At 39.6% G+C, this 18,107-nt stretch overlaps 1 protein-coding gene across 3 annotated transcripts in view; it reads right to left on the bottom strand.

Annotated features, from left to right (window-relative positions):
* Nucleotides 1-18,107, bottom strand: part of sdk1a (sidekick cell adhesion molecule 1a) — a 408,423-nt gene that overhangs the window by 239,010 nt on the left and 151,306 nt on the right. The window lies entirely within an intron of this gene.

Genomic DNA, 18,107 nt, shown 5'->3' with positions numbered 1-18,107 from the left:
GTATCTTGACATCACTAAATGCTTTAAGTTGTAACAAATAAAACTCCTTTTATGATGATAGTAAAACTTTTTTTATTTCATTAAGTTTTAAGAACAATTTTTAATTGAAAAGATTAGGATCCCTAGTCCTGTCGCTGTAAAAAAGCCACAACAATTCGCCTGTCCAACAGAGACTTTTAATACTCACTTCTCAGTATGTGCAAACAAACAGACACAGTCACACAAAGGTTATCACAACACGTTCCTATAAAGGTGCTAAAATCTTTCACGACACCTCAAAGAGCCAGAAAAACCAAAGACAGCAAGCGTGAAACCTTTAAATCCTCAATCTGCGGGTTTTTTCCACACTTCACACAAGAAAGGCTCTGAGCTTTGATTTTAAAAAAGGACGACTTACAGCCAGCACACTGGTGTGCAGTGAATTTGACTTCTGTCACCATCATTGCCATGTTTCCCTATGAGCTCAGACAAATCAATTGTGCCATGCAATGGCTCTTTTATACAGCACATAAACCAGCTGGAATATACAAGCGATACAATGATGAGGGCTTTTATATTTTTAAACCTGCTCTCCTCAGATTCTAGCACTGAGATGACACAAATGCATTGGTAAACCAATTATGAATCGTTTATATTGATTCTTTTTACATTTATTTACAAGTACATGCAGGCACATTTAACTAATGTACAGGCTATTGAATCGCAGTGTTTCGGTTAAACAGGTTAAATGTCAAGGGTCACAAGCCTGCTGTACGGCACATGGTGGGGATTGAAGACAGATGCAGCGGGTCTGCTGTAAAGCATATCAATGAGGCTTTTTAAAACAAGATGAAAGAAGCGAATGCGGGAGTTGGGATCCAACGGCCAGTGAGATTCCAGGTGGTGGCTCTGAGGCACAGTGTACCTGAGGTCAGAGTAATATCTGAGAGTGACTATTTGAAAAGACAGTCAGCGTTACATGTAATTTTTTATGAGTTTGATGTTATCGTCTCTTGAATGGAAGACACAGTACACTGTAAAACAAATCTTTGCTGCCTTAAATTTTTTCAGTCATTTCAACTTACTGTTATTTATCTTGACTAGAGATGAGTTGTTATAGCTACAGATAAGTATTTGAAAAAAGTCAACTTCATTTTATAAGTTGTAGCAACTCACATCTTTACGGTTTGTTTAATGGTCTGACTAAAGTGTCTAAACTAAACTAGACGGCGATCATGGATTACTGCTATTTGATGGGTGTTTTGGCAGCTGATCTGAAGTTAAGATTGTATACATTATATAGTACACATTTTACACAGTATTGTTAGCTAAGGGTAGTTTTTGATACGCTTTAGCTATGATTTGAACTAAGATAATCTACTGTACTTGTTGTTTATTTAGCTTGTTATCAAAAATAAATTGTTATTAATTCTTTGTGGAGTTTACCAAAAGTTACGTGTGTTCCACGAAAGCCATTTGTTTATGTTGTTACTGCTAAAACGGTCTATACATAGGAATATTTGAAGAGTTTGATTCCACAACACAATAAATTAATTTTGACTCATTTCAGTAAAAACGTGTTTTCTACCAAGAAAGTAACAAGATCAAAAGCACTATTTTCTTTTACAAACTTTCACATAGCATCTTAAGGTTATAAAGCCCAGTCTCCTGAAGATGCGTATAAATAGCACGAAGTTTAAAACTCGTGCAATACATACGCCAAATTACACTTTGGCGTGCATATGATACGCAAGTCCTTCCCATTCACTTAGACGGGGCATCTTTTTTTGTCGTTTTATTTATTGGTTTCTCAATTTTGTTGCTATTTTTTTACCATTTTCGCTTGGGTTTAGGGTTAGAACAACTTTTTGTTATATAAAAATGACATCCTAACCCAAACCCCAACTCTAACCACAACTCCAAGTGACCATGGCTTAAATATGGACAAAAACATGGAGAAACCTGTATATTAAATAACCTTATTAAGCAAATCTAAAATATAAAACTATACCCAAGCGAAAATGGTTTAAAAAACAGAAAAAAATTGAGAAACCAATAAATTAAATGACAAAACAAGATGCCCCGTTTAAGTGAATGGGAAGGACTTGCGTATCATATGCACGCCAAAGTGGAATTTGGCGTATGTATTGCACGAGTTTTACACTTCGTGCTATTTATACGCATCTTTAGGAGACTGGGTAGGGTTATAATAACATTAAAAATTCAAATCCATAATTTGATTATCAAAGATTTATTATAGAAACTGATTTTTTTCCCGCAAAATTCAATAAATCTATAAAGTGTTTTTTTTTTCTTCAAAATGCTATAATCTATTGGATCAATATATAAATGATGTGCATCATTTTTGCCATGTTACATTCACTTCACTGATAAAAAAATAAACATTAATGGCATTAATCAAAACACTTTGTCATATTAAGTACATTGTCATTGCTGCTATCATCCTTGTGACATTGTTGCTGAACTTTTTTGACAGCGATCAGCTGTAAAATGTTTTTGGTCCTGCTCGATTTTCGTTGAATTTGAGTAAAAAAATGGAAAGTTTTCCATAAGATCCATAAGGTCAATGTAGAAGAAGCTTCATGCTGTCGTGTGAAAACAAGCAACAGCCGGCATTTTTCCTTCGTCCGAGTGGCTAACGTTCCTTCTCCGCCACAGAAAACCACCACAGGTTTATCAATGCCATCAAAATTATTATTTTGGTTTTGTTTGTTTGTTGATGAGTATGAAGTACAAAGTAGATGAGGAAAACTAGGATTGCGTGTGTATTCAACCCACCGCTATAGGGCTTATTCGCAAACACCGGAAGTCGCTAACCGCGGCCGTATTGTTGACATGACATCTGTCCTGCCCCTAGCCGCACGTAGATTTGAGTCAAGGGGAGCAGTAGCCTAATGGCTTCATCTCGTCTGTATTAAGAGAAGATGAGCTTGATTATTGTGGAACCATATCAAATAGACCCAATAGCCTTAAGTAAAGATCCGTCCTTATTGCCAGCCGTAACTTATCTGGATATTTATAACTATATCGTTCATACAGTATTCGCATTCATCATACAAGCACTGAAGGGCCGTTCACATTATAACTATAACGATAACTATATCATCGTCCACATCACCAAACAATAAGTTTAATTCGCTCACGGCACTCGCGCAAATCACTTGCCTTTAATATTGCTTGTAATAAAAACTTTTGCAGATGTCCTCAACACGCTACGTTTCGCCTTACTCGTAAACAGTGAATCTAATAGTTTGTGTAATCTCTTACCTTTTGGCATAACAGTTAGTTAATGTAATAGATTAAAAAGCATTACGTAGTCAATTTTCAAAACTATATTTTTTATAGTTATCGTTATAATGTGAACGGCCCTTAATTCCATACCTTGTAATAATGCCAGACCTATTATTATGTTCATTAAGTTATTAATACTAATTTAATAACAATTTATGGCAGCTTATTTGAAAGAGCAGTTTCAGCCACTGCTTACAGCTAACCATATGTGATCAAATTACGGGGACAGACTTTGCTGTGAGGCATATATCCCTAACGTTACCTGTGATAAAATGACAGACTTTGCTTTTGGGAGTCTCTCCTTCGCTGGTTCATCTCCTCTGTTTCCTTCCTTTCATGTTTTCTGACAGTCGGTATCGCATAAAAACTAATTCCGGGGTTCTTTTTGCTGTTGTTAGAACATCCGTATATTACACCACACACCATTGCGCGGTTTTAAAAAAAATTACACCGATAATACCATGCATAATACCCACGCTGCCTCGCTTGTCAATTGACAGACTGACAGTTCTATGTCAACAATATGGCCGCCGCGAACATTGATGACGTAGATCGAAAAACCCCTATTGTTGTTCACAGTGTGTGCAATGGTGCGGTGTGATTTGTTGAGCAGATTTATTGCATTTTGTAAAGAAGGAGGAGTGGCGTTTATCGCGTTTTGGGAAAAAAAATTGAGGAAAGATGACAGAATAATACAGTGGATATCGGATTTTGCGTAAAATTTAGAATTTACTTTTTAATACTGACCTAATACAAAACTGATTTTGGTGGTAACTCATTTAAAAAACAAAAGAGGTTATGAATGCTGCAACTGTACAGTATGTAAGGCAACACAGCAAAAAAGATTTGTTGGTCTAACTTAAAAAGTAAGTTACCTGGTTGCGTCTTAAGTCATTCAACTTAAAAATAGTAGTGGACTCAAAATAAAATTGTGTAAAAATTGTCTCAAATAATATTTAAGTTAAATTAACAAAATTTTTTTACTTTTTTATGTTAAACCAACTTTTTTTTTACAGTTTATTATATCACATTTTTTGTATCTATAACCCCATTCACACAGACCTTTGGTCCCAGAAAATACCTGTAAAATTGCCAGAAAAGCTTCTGTGTGAACGCAAACACGTCCCATAAATCTTCCGGAGCGTTGCCGGAAAGAGGACCTAGTAAGATACACGGAAAACCCTCTGTGTGAACATGAAGCCGAAACACTGCCGTAATGGGCGTGTCGTAGTGAGGACGCGCGTGCCGTCATCACAACAAAAGTTATGATTCAGCTCTTTAAAACGAGAGATTTACATATCAACATTCACGACGAGAAATGTCGCAAACTAGAGTGAAGCATTTATCAGGAAATAATAAATGAAACAAACGTATAAACAATGCTGTAATGGGCGTGCCGTAGTGAGGACGCACGTGTCATGGCAACATGAAGTTGGGTCAACTCTTTAAAATGAGGATTTTACAACATTCACAACGAGAAATGTCAGCAAACTGGACTAAAGCAGATATCAGGTAAGTTAGCTCGTCACTTACCGAACTGATGCGGAGATCCTTCAGCAGCAGCATAAAAGAATATCGACTCACATGTTCATTTGAGCTTATAATAAACAAAAATGCCCGCGCTTCATCCCAACAATATCGTTCAGCTCCTCAAAACGAGGGTTTTAAACGTGATTAACAATCACGATGAGAAATGTCTGAAAACTGTATTAAAGCAGAGATCAGGGAGCTTGTCAAATATCCAATCTAAAGCTGAGATCATTCACCAGCATAGAACAGCGCGTCACACGCTCCTTTATAGTCTTATCATAAACAAAAATGCACGCGAGTGGTTTCTGGAGAGAGAAATAATAAATAATATGCAAACTTCAGACGCTGCATAGAAGATAGTGCAAGATTTTAAACAGGTCACGTGTCTTTCCGGGACTTTGCAGATGCCGGCAAATCATGGCAGTTGGAATGAACAAAAAATCAAGTGATCCCGGAAAAATCCAGGATGCATTTTCCGTGTATTGTCCGGAATGTCTGTGTGAAAAGGGCTTATGATTGCATATGACTCAATGTAAAAAAAAACAAGCTTATAAAATGTAAATGATTTTCAGTGCTTCTATTCAATAGAAATCCTGATGTCATTAAATGCCTAAATAAAGCAGGCAAATAAAAAGCTGGAGAGAGGGAGGGCAGAGTTGGTAGAGACATGCAGTAGGCGAAATTGGCTTCCTTTCCTCATAAAAGATGGATATTAGTTGGGCATCTCTTTTTAATCACAGAGCTGTTTTCTTTTTGCTTGAGGCTTTGGAGCTTTGAAATGAACATTTTGCATTTGTAGTAATTACTAAAAATTCAATCACAGTGGTATTGCTGAAACATTTTGTCTTTCTAACTCCCATAGTCCCCTGTTCTCCGTGTCCTTACTCTGCCCTAAAGATTTTAGTGACAAGAAACTGCAGAATGCAATCTTACTGTAACACAGCCAATCAAAACAAATTTTACATTGGTACAAATAGATGCTTGTCATTTGCAGTGAACGGTCACTTCTGATTTAACATGGAAAAACTTTTATCACTTCATCATTATGTGTCTTGTTAGGACACAATATTACTTCCTCTCTGTCTTTTTGCACCTCAGGGAAAAGCCAGACGTGAGGACAGCCGCCTGTTACCTGCTTACCTTTAGGCGTTTAATTAAAAATAGTGTTGAGGGCTGAGCATCTCCTTGTGGCATTTTCACCAAGCATTAAACCCACTCAGAAACTCACAGACACCTAACATGGCACAGATGTGGACATCGCACACCCGTCAGGGGCTCAACCACCATTGAAGAATCAAGCTCCACGTAAAAATGCTTTTCTATATTGGAGGCAAACGTGGAAGGACGTGCCAGGCTCTTATTTCACTCCTCCCGCACCAGCATAAAACCTGTAAAATGTTAGTGGCCTTATGGTTGGTTGTAAATATAAAAAAGCAATAAGAGTGGCGAGGAAACTGTGCATCCAAATTTAATCGTCCTTACTGGGGGCTCTGAGCATCTTGTTAGAAAGTTTCATGCCTTTAGTATCAATCCATTTTTCATCGGACATATTTCACATCTTTAGCTGGCAGCTCCTCTCTGACAGCTCGATTCGCTTTACCCTCATTGTTATTCTTATTGCTGTGAAGATGAGGTGAAAATGCATTTTTAATTTAAGTTTGGTCTCTCTCATGCTTTACAAGGGGACGTATTGTAGAAAACAGCCTATTTCTTTATTTTTTAAATAAAAGAAGTTTGATGTAATATTTAGTGATATTGTAATGCAGTGCAAAATTCCCTCCCAAGGCCACCATTTATTAAAACTAAACTACAAATGCAGGTTATTGAGAAATTTTTGTGGTACTGACATGACATCACAAATATGTTAACTTAACGTATGACTGCACATGTTTTTAATCACATTCTGTATTGTCTGTATCAATTTATATGTATGGTTGCATAGTATTTTCTTGTAAATAAGCATTTTTTATCTGACTTCTAATGGATTCTGGCCTGAGTTAAGCGGATTTGAAGTGAAAGTATTTGAAATAATACATGCTGAGAGCATTCGGTTAATATCATTATCTCATTTTTAATGGAAGTGGCGTTTAGCAGCTTTTGCATTGGAGCTTCTCATATGTACATATATATTACAACTTGTATGCATTTACAGAAAATATATGAAAAATCATACATTTTTATATTATTAAATGTATTTGTATTTTTATAATAAAAACATAATAATAAATATGTTTATTTATTTATAATAAAAATATTTTTATTTTATTATATGCATTATATTTATAACTACTGTGACATCATCATGGTTGAAACCCTTTAATGTGAACAACATAACACACAGTAAGTCTTTGGCTACGTTTACACGGAAACGATCTGAAGAGAAAATGCAAAAGTGGCGTTGCATTATCACTTTTTATTCTGCGTTTATGCGAGCATTTTGGGGAGGAAATCTGCGTGCATATGGTGACGCTAAAGTGTGTGATATTCGATGTAGTGGGCACTCCAGGCTAGAGGTCTTCTCGGGTCCAAAAAAATGTAGCCGACCCGAAATGACCCAAATCACTTCATACCCGAACCCGACGTGCATAAATAAAAATTTTTTAAAGAAAGACCCGACCCGAGACAAACCCGATAAAATTAGATCCGAGTCCGACCCGAACTAGTGAAAAAAATGTTTTAACCCGACTGGAACTGAATGTAAACGGCACTGACGTGTGTGCATTCTGCAGACCCACACGCAGCAGTCAGACAGAAAGAAACTCCGGTGGCCTTGCAACTAATTTGGCCAGCTGCTCCATTCGTTTTTACTTTGTTATCTGACGACGACACCAACGTAACCGCTAAAATGTACATTTATAATTGACAGACATGTTTGTCTCAACGAAAATGAACCTTCCGACAACCACACAATGTCGCAAGCGCTCTTGGCAAACAGATGAGAGGTTTGAAAAGGACATTGACGCACACAGGCGAGAGAGTTCGGGTCTTCTCGGGTCCGTTCAGAAAAAACACATTCATTTTTAAATTACCCGAGACCCGATGCTGCTATTATTGTACCCGACCCGTGTCCGAGGCACATGTGAAACTTTTAGACCTGAACCCGATCGGGTCTCGGGTCGGACCTCGGGTTTTCGGATCTAAGTGGACCCGTGTAGACCTCTACTCCAGGCGGTATTTTCGTCCTACCGAAGTGAATCACAGAATCACAGTGCCTCAGTGATGTGAAGTGTGTTCAGCTCCGCAGCGTTTGCCGGGTTGCCGTTAGAGGTCTTCACGGGTCCACTTAGATCCGAAAACCCGAGGTCCGACCCGAGACCCGATCGGGTTCAGGTCTAAAAGTTTCACATGTGCCTCGGACACGGGTCGGGTACAATAATAGCGGCATCGGTTCTGACTGCTGCGCGTGGGTCTGCAGAATGCACACACGTTAGTGCTGTTTACATTCGGTTCCAGTCGGGTTAAAAAAAAAATTCACTAGTTCGGGTCAGACTCAGATCTAATTTTCTCGGGTTTGTCTCGGGTCGGGTCTTTCTTTAATTTTTTTTTATTTATGCACGTCGGGTTCGGGTATGAAGTGATTCGGGTCATTTCGGGTCGGGTACATTTCTTTGGACCCGAGAAGACCTCTAGGTGCCATGGTGCAGGTGCGCAGACTTTATCTGTTTGTTTTTGTATCATGCATGGTAACGTTACTGATGTGATGTCATACGTCGGTTTGCGTAGCTCAACACAACGTCAAACACGCACCCAATCTTTACTAACAAAGGCTTGTAATGTTAACCAGACATTCAAATGCCACCATAACCACAAAAAAAAGAAACCCAAATGATCATCGTTTTCGTGATCGATCACTGGTGCACGTTCAAATACTCAAGCAATCGAGTGCCAATCCCTACTGCATACTGTACAACCTTCCTTCTACTTCTTTCCCTAGTAGCACAGTCTCGTCCAAAGTCATCTGGTTTGCCTCGACAAATTGGCGCATCAACAATTTGATGGAGGAAATTAATGCAACTGAATATTTCGTACAACTGCTGGAAAGACTCTTGTATATTTATCAGAGCTGCTATGGCAACTTGAAAGTCTGACATATGGAAATAATCCGACATGTTTGTTGTTATTTTCCTGAGGCGCAAGCCTGTGACATAAACGCGTACGCGACACAAACCACTGTGAGCAGTCTTTTGCGTATTTACCCTTTAGACGGGAACGCGACGGTAGAGCGTTTTTAAGATTTCCACTCTGGAGGGTGGTTTCAGTTTTTTGCATTTTTAAGCCCCAAAAAAGAAAAGTCGCCGTTTAAACGAAAGGCACTTCCGATAAAATATTTTCACATTTTCACCATCGAGCATTGTCGTGTAAACAGGGCCTTGAATCCAGCTTGTTTACTTCTAATAGTCAGAAAGATGCTTATTCCTTAACGGGTAATCTCAAATGGGTGCTTGACCAAAAATCAAGTATTTTAAAGGGAAACCAGGCAAGTCTGCGTAATATTTCTCTACGAGCTCCCCCTAGTGTCTAAAAGTAAATGCTTTCAAACACACTGTCGTAAAAACGAACTGTTGTCCCTCCCCCCTCGGAACAAAGTTTATCAGCTTATTTCCAATCCAGTTATGTTTTCCTTCCGTCAAGGATTTCGATGCTTCTTCCCCGGCTCGCCCATTTGCAACAATCCCTAGCCGTGTTTAGCTCGCCTGCCTCTGTGTTGTTTGCCGTAAAGTGATCCTGCTTCTCGCGATATCTGAGACTTTGCGAGACTGAAGGACACCGGGTCGGATACAGCGAACTTGCAAGTGGGGTATTCTTCCTACAGACGGTAGAGGCGGGCGAGAGAGTCTTCATTCGTCCGGTAATGAGTCATTTAACCATATACTGACTTACGAAGATGATTTATTAACATAAAAATGCTGCCTTGTGTCCCTTTAAAGGATTAAATGTAACGTTGGCACACTAAAGCTTCAAACATCTAATGGCGTGTGACGTTTTGAGCATGAAGGCTCTTCATCAGACTGGTTAATCCACACACAAGTTGGAAAAGGACAATTTGGTATCTCTACTAGTTAACCTAACCTGTATGTCTATGGACGATGTCTGTGGGAAGACATCAAAGAACCGGGAGTAAACCCACACTGATAAAGGAAAACATGCAAACTCCAAACAGCAAGGCTTCCTGACCTAGCTGGGGCTTCTTGCTGTGTAGGGTTACCATACGTGCCATTCTTCCCGGACGCATCCTGTCCAGGATTTCGGTGCGTCTTCCAGAAGTCATATTTGTTGACCGCATACGCCATTCAGTTAAAAACGATAGGAAAAGATATACAATCTTAGATTCATTCTAACGGTTGCTTTTCTGTAATAATAATAATAATCCTCTATGACGTATGCGGTCGACAAATACGACTTCCGGAAGACGAACACAAAATCCTGGACGGGATGCGTCCGGGAAGAATGGCACGTATGGTCACCCTATTGCTGTGAGACAACAGCACTACCCATTGAGCTACTGTGCTGCCCAAAAACCAAATTACGACTACCATTCGTATTCACTTACTGGCTGTTATTGGTTGCAAACAATTGTGACAATTAAAATGAACTGGATAAATAAAGTAAATAAATCCAAAAGCCACAACCTGAAAATCAAAACTTTTATCATAAAAGAGCTTTGAATGCAGCGTATATAAGAGAAATATAAGAGGTTTAGACGATGCTTGTGAAACCTCTTCTCACAAAAACGTAATTACAAGATGGCTGTTATTAGTTTGGATCTAGCACCGTCATCTTGTTGAAAAAGCCAATGAAGTCCTTGATTGTGTTAGGATAAGTGCCTTAAGTATTCCCAATGAAAGCAACCAGAAGAATTCACAATGACTGTACATTGCTCTTGAGAGATGCTGTTTGATATGCTGTGCAAATGTCCAGCCTTGTGAATACCAACAAGCCTTCAGCGAATTCTCATTCAAATCAAGCAGACAAAAAGAAGAAGAGAACAGAATGAAAGATGCACCAAATCAGTTCTTTACCTCCCACTAAGAAAAATGGAAACATGTACTTCTGCTTATCAATGTCACAATGATGTACCTACAGTATTTTCTAACATCTCTGTGTGCGAACTATTCAAAAATTCAAAATGATTATAATTGTAAAAATGGCAGAAAAATGTCTTAGTTTAGACATGATCTTTTCTAAATTCTTGCTATTTATCTAAAAACAGGCCATCGCACCCATTTAAGGCATACTACATCTACAGGAAGACCTTTCCCATCTGTTTCAGGTCCCTGTGCAACTCAGGCAGATGCCTGTTAGACAGGTATTGCACGGGCGTCTCCTGTCTACTCCACCTTTCCCATTTTGCCAGGTGTGCTCAATGGAGCCTTCACTTTCCATTTGTCTGCGCATGAAGCCGGAGTGGCAATGCGAGGCTCATCAGCATGCCGCCTCTCCAGTGGACCGTACCAGTGCGGGACGGCTCCGGGAATGCATAAGCAGGGCCCGAGCAGGAAATTCAATTTGGCGGGATTATTATCAAAGATGAAAAGTTCCGACAGGAGACAGCTTGGCTAAAAGTGAATGCAGCGGGTCTGTCACCGGGCTGATGGGATACGCTGATGATATCAAACTCCTTTCCTTGCATTTTCGCCAGTTACTTTAACTTTCTTAACTTGGCATGACACATGAGAATAACAAAAACTTGAAGCCGAGACCTCTAAAAATCAACGGAAGTCTACACTAACCCCTGACGGAAGTTACTGGTAAATACGGATATTTACATTTAGGCATTTAGCAGACATTTTCATAAGAAGCGACTTGCAAAAAAAAAGCAAAGCGATTTGTCCTAGGAAAGCAATGACATGAGAAGTGCTGTACAAGTTTAAATACTGTTTTCAGAGATGTGGCTGACTGAACAAAGTTTGGGAGATCATTCCACAAGAAAGAAATGGTGATGGTATATAAGCGGGAAAGTGATTTTGTTCCCTTTAGCGAAAGGTACCACAAGGCATCTTTCATTTGCTGACCGCAAGGTTTTGGATGGGATGTAAACGTGTAAGAGAGATTGGAGATATGTTGGTGCAGAGCCAAAGACCAATCTGAATGCAAGTAGCAGTGTCTTAAACTTAATGCGGGCAGCGATTGGTAGCTAGTCGAAAGATGAGGAAAGACCTGACATGCTCTTTTAGGCTCCTGGCTGGAAGACCAGTCAAGCTGCTCCATTCTGAATCATTTTGCTCATGCAGGAAGCTTGCAGAGCACTGCAGTAGTCCAGTTTATAAATAACCATGGCTTAGACAAGTAGTCGTGCTGCATGCTCAGTCAGATAGGGCCTGATCTTTCTAATATCGTATAGTACAAATCTGCAAGGCCTTGATGTCTTTGCAATGTGTTCACAAAAAGTCAGCTGGTCATCAAGGGCTACACCAAGGTTTCTGGCTGTTGGGGTTGCAGCCCCAAGTTGGATGGTGAAGTTGGCCGGAAGGACAAGAAGTTCAGTCTTGGCTACTTTAGGTTTAGTTGGAGATGGTGTCTCACATCCAAGATGTCTAAAATTAACCTATGCTCAGTCCAAAATGAAGCGTGTTTCAACCCATAGATGAGTCAAATATGCATGTTTTATAGGTTAATTAAAAACTAATTGTTGGGTTTGTCCATATTTTACCCAACCACAGGTTAAAACAATCCAGCATTATTATAGTCTACAGTACATAGTGGTTCCCAAACGTTTCATTTTGCGACCCACTCAAATATGTATAAACCTATCCCACCAGGTCCCACCAACATATTTTTTAAATAGAAATATGAGAAAAATACACATTTTACCTTTTTTATAATTGAGTAGTTTTTATTTTCCTTGTCATTTTATTAATGAAATCTGAGTTCCCGTAAAAATTTCAGTTTAGAGCCAGGGCACGCGCAGAAAGAATCGTCCGTGGAGCCAGAGGCGGAGCCACGATATCAATGCTCGCACGCCCAATTAATCCAAGCCCTCTGAACATCTCGTTTGACTGGCTTGCTAAAATAAGGTAAGTTAAATACAATTCACTTTGTCGGTGTGTGAAATGACACAGAAATAGAAAATTAAGAGTTAGCTTTATCTTCAATCTTCCCTCGAAGCTCTGACAGTCCGCTCAGTCACAAATGTCAATCATAACAACACGCCCCATTTCTATAGCACCAAATTACTAGCTAAAATCAGGGTTCCCACACCTTTGTTAAAGGAACACGCCCACATTTTGGGAGTTTGGCTTGTTCACCGTGTCCCCCATAGTTGGATGGGTCCATACATACCTCTCTCATCTCCGTGCGTGCTGTAACTCTGTCTGACGCAGCCCCCGCTAGCTTAGCTTAGCACAAAGACTGGAAGTGGGTGGCTTTAGCTAGCATACTGCTCCCAATAAGTGACAAAATAACGTGATCATTTTCCTATTTATGTGTTGTGATTTGTATAGTCAAACCGTGTACAAATAACAAGGTGATATGAGACACAGCGATCTTTTAACAGTATACATACTGAGAACTATATTCTCTGAAGACGAAGCACTGCCGCATGGGCGGAGTGATTTGCACAATTCTGACCGAACTCTCTGCTCCTCACCAGGGGCTTCTCGTGTGCTGCGAGCAGATCACTCCGCCCATGCGGCAGTGCTTCGTCTTCAGAGAATTCCCAAGCTAAATTCCCAAAATGTGGGCGTGTTCCTTTAACTTCAAATTTAAGGACCTTTTCAAGGTCCAATACCCTCAAATTCAAGGACTAAAAGTTACATTGTGTTGCCTTCAAAGATACATTGTTACAGTTCCCTTTCGAGGGAACACCGCGCTGCGTCACTGCGGTGATACTTTGGGAACGCCTCCAAGGGTAAGTGCATCTGAATGTGTATATAAAATAAAACCAATGGCGAGGCTTAACGATAAAGACAGGGTGATGCGGGAGCCAGGAAGTATATCGCTATATGAAATATTGCCAAAAATGGCATTACAGGAAGGCAAGAAGTATGGCAAGGGAGACGCAGCGCCTCGTTCCCTTCTCAGGGAACAACAGTTACGTAACCCGATACGTTTTCATGTGTCAAACACAACTATGCAAAAAAGCATTTTTGTATGAATCAACATTTGCATATAAGCATTTAAAGCGAACAGTTTAGCATGTGTGCTTAAAAAGTCTAGAATTTTTATAATATTATCCTACACTACACAGGGAATAATATGGATTTTTTTTCGTGAAAACTTGCATAAAATAGATTCAAGCACTTTCAATGACCTGTATCTATGTATGTATATTTTCAAAAACTTCCCAGGGCCTTGAACCCCCCCCCCCAGATTCACAAACTTTCAAGGATTTCAAGGACCCGTGGGAACCCTGTAAAATGAAACTTATCACAAAAATGAACAAATGAACATATAACAGCGTGATAAGAACTACCTTAAAGGACCAAAAGCATCTTTTGGAAAATTTTATTGGAAGTGTAAATCATTTTCTATTTTAGAGCAGAGTCCCGTTCGTTTGCATGGAGAAGGCGGGGTTTATGACTTGCAATGCAGCCAGCCACCAGGGGGCGATCAAAAAGCCAGCGGCTTCACTTTTCAAGATGTATGAGGCACCCCTGCACTACACATCTGGCTGCAAAAAAGGCCAGTATTCTGATGCAACATTATTTTTGAAAGCAACATAAAGCTGGTTTGCGCATAAAAACCAACATAAAAAGTAGGTCCCATTTTAGTGCTCATTTTTCTTCTAGAGCTCTAAAACAAAGTCATTTTTAGACAAACATATTAACATTTTTATTTATTAAACTAGTACAGATTCAAATGATGTTTCATAGACAAAAACACACAACACACTGTCTGAATCTTTCTCATGTAGCAATCGGCCACGGTGAAAGGCCAATGATCCAACAAACTCCAGCCAACACCAACAATCAAATTTAAAATGAATGAGTTTGTTGGCGTTTGTTGGATCAGTTTGAATTAGCCTTAACATGTTCTAGTATAGCTCAAACATCCAGCACCAAACCATGCAATTAACATCACACTGCTTGTGGAATCCCGAACCTTTTGCAATCAATCGTAACGTCAGATAAGAAGCTAACAGCCTCCCAGTGCTGGTTACCTCTGCACTCAATGGAAAATGCGGGCTTGCCTTCTGACTCTTAACTCAATTACCTTTAAAAGGGCTCCTGGGAGTACTGGCTGCTTTTTATCTGTCAGTCTGTCTGAGGAAGTAAAGCCCACACACTGACAATCAGAGCTGGCAAAACTAGCTCATTACCATCCATTTGATGAGCTGACTACAAATCAAAGTGTTAGCCACAGCTTTGAACCTGGGTGCATAGCGTTTGACAAGTTCTGTTAGATCATCAACACAATAAGGGAACACCTTGCATATACTGCCAGCAGCAATTTTTCTCAAATTATGTTCATAATGACACCAAACCTTCAAAAGAGTTCTTCATATTTACTTTAGATCTGAAAAAGTGACAAATAAATGACAAAACTTGTAAATGACTGCATTTAACCCATCAGCAAGTCATGAAAACACACACACCTGACACAATGCTTATAAACACATGCTTTCCCACGTCTTTTCTGACTTTGTGGACCAGCCGTCAATTTTCAAGCATTAACCAATTTGAATTAACAGTACTTCATGCAATATTTTGCAATTTTAACATGTTTACATATCAGGCTTGTGCAGAATTCAGAATTGAATTGAGAATGACTCCTAAATTCCAATTCAATTCTTCAATTTGAATTGAATTTGAATTTATGTCAAAAACAGGATCTTGAATTACAATTCGAATTTGAATTAAAGGAAGCAGAATTGCAATTCAATAGAAATTCAAATAAATTCTTATACATTATACAGTAAGTGAAGTGTTAAAAATTAAGCTTTCAGTATATGTCAGATATGATTGCATTACACATTCTATAAATATATTCGTTTGTACAGATTATATTAACAGGAAATGTTTTCCCCCAGCAATTAATGTTAAAAACTCTAATCACATAACAAATAATTAAGTTTGATTTTTTTGCAATTGTAATTTTATGGAACACGATGTAACATGACTTCATTTCTCAGAATGCTTTAATTTTACCAAGTATTTTAAATGGTTGCCAAACAATTTTCCAAAGTAATTTTCCTAACACTGAATGTATGTGAGATTCTTTATGTTGTGTGACTGTGGAATTTCTTTGAATTGCCATGAATTTAATTCCACTTCCTGTCATTCCAATTCAAATTCAACTTCCTGTAGGGCGGAGTCAATGCAATTCAAATTCCAATTCATGAATTGAATGGAGGCCAATTCTAAAATTCTGAATTGTGCACAAGCCAATGTGACTTACAAGCGAGGAGTAAGTTATTTCCATTATTTGTTTCAATCCATTCCAATAAAATCCTTTCAGGTCACTTTGCAATGTCAGTATCCAGTATGTATAAATGTTGTTTTAACTGATATCATTGACGCCTCAGACTTCTACAGTGATAAAGTTTTACAGCGTTTTGTGTCTTATACTCAACTGATGACTTTACGTCCCGAATGTAGAGGCTATGCGCATCCTCAACCAGCAAGTGTATGATGAAGAACACAGAAAAGGCGAATGACTTCAAAGAAGCGCGAGAGCGAAAGCAGACTTCCTTATGATTTCTCGAATCACTCTCGTGGTACTTTGATGTCACCTGCCTGTCATTGCAGCGCCGCATGAACTCAAACAAACCTAGGCTGTTTCTTCAGAGATCTTGCGTCTTTGTGTCCTCGCTTTACGTCATCATTAACCGTCGAAGTTCTCAAGAAGGTAAGTACAGGGAACGCATGAAAATACCCGGATGTGTTCTTGAAATCTAGGATGCATTCAGTGCAGACTTGCTTGCTGAAGTCGCTTTACGCCTAATGCTGCGTTTACACCAACCGCGTTTGAGGCGTCAAAATCGAGTCTACCGCGCCTCGTTTGCAGCTTGAACAGTGTGAATACATTCACGCGCCTAGAGCGAAGTAGATGCGCGGATAAAGCAAGCATTTGACATGCGTCAGAGACAAAATCCGCTTCTTGTGGGAGGGGCAAGTGCATTGCGTTTGTCTATTTGCAAAATGACTGATGTTGATTGTGCATTTATCGAGAAAGTTAACGGTTTGTATTTGGCAACCTTACTATAGGGGAAAATAAATGGCGTGGGTCGATAAACGTCACGTGACTCAAAAGTGAAATGTGTATTTACAACTTACCAGGTTGCCCAAAGTCCTCACTGACACTCTTCCAAGCGAGGTCCTTTTCATTCCTGTCTCTATAGAAATAAGAACTTGTGTTGTATAGCTCCGGGTGACTGATCACGGACAATATCAAGTGTTCCTTTAGGTTAAATGAGTGACTCTGGGCGGGGCTGCCTCCACAGCAGCAAGCAGGCTCCTGATTGGTTAACGCGGCGTGAAAATCCGCCAAAGTTAAAATTTTTCAACTCGGACGTCAGCCGCAAATTCGCGTCAAACGCAAAATGCACAAAAAGCACCACGAATGAGGCAGAAATGCGTCTACCGCGCCGCGCCAAATGTCTTATCCACGCCGCGAGACCTCCAGATGTGCATCAAGGCATCTTCACATTGACTTAACATTGAAATCACTCACGCTTGACGCCTCTACCAGCGGCTGGTGTAAACGCAGCATCAGAAGTCATTGCGGCGATGGTGAAGGTCAGGTGACCAACAGGAGCTCGCACACAACTCAATTCTTACAAGTGGGTTCTTTGTTCTCGCGACCTTCTGAGTTTGTTCTTCCAAGGTCGCCGGGCAAAACCGATCTCCACAAGAACGCAAGTCCCTTCTTTGCGTTCTTGGAATAGAGAAACAGCCCTAATGTCTGGGATACATGTTGAATGACGATGAAGTGCGGGTCTACAAACAATGCGTGCATACCCCCCCACCATCGCAAAAATAAAACTCATTGGATTTACGTGATTTAGACAAGTCATCCCACCAAGGTCAGAAAATACGGAAAAACCACATCCCTGACAAAAGTATGTCCAAGCCTTTTACCATACAAACAAAAGCTAATGGTGATTTGTAGTGCCAAGCCCTAAAGGGGAAAAAAATATAAAAATGTACCTATGGTAGAGGGCTGGATTGCGTTTGAGCTTCCGTGGGACCCAACAAAACTTTCGCGAGGGTGGGAAATTACTTCAGCATAACCATTACTACTTATTTAAACGCAATCATGTTAAAGTCTATCAATCTGAACGAATGTTAAGTCTGAGCATTTGTGTACATTTTTCACAAGCTCTTGAGAAAATCAGCAGGCGCGGG

This window comes from Misgurnus anguillicaudatus, chromosome 19, assembly GCF_027580225.2.
Source record: "Misgurnus anguillicaudatus chromosome 19, ASM2758022v2, whole genome shotgun sequence".
Classification (NCBI taxonomy): domain Eukaryota; kingdom Metazoa; phylum Chordata; class Actinopteri; order Cypriniformes; family Cobitidae; genus Misgurnus; species Misgurnus anguillicaudatus.
This window is presented reverse-complemented; position numbering and strand designations above follow the sequence as displayed.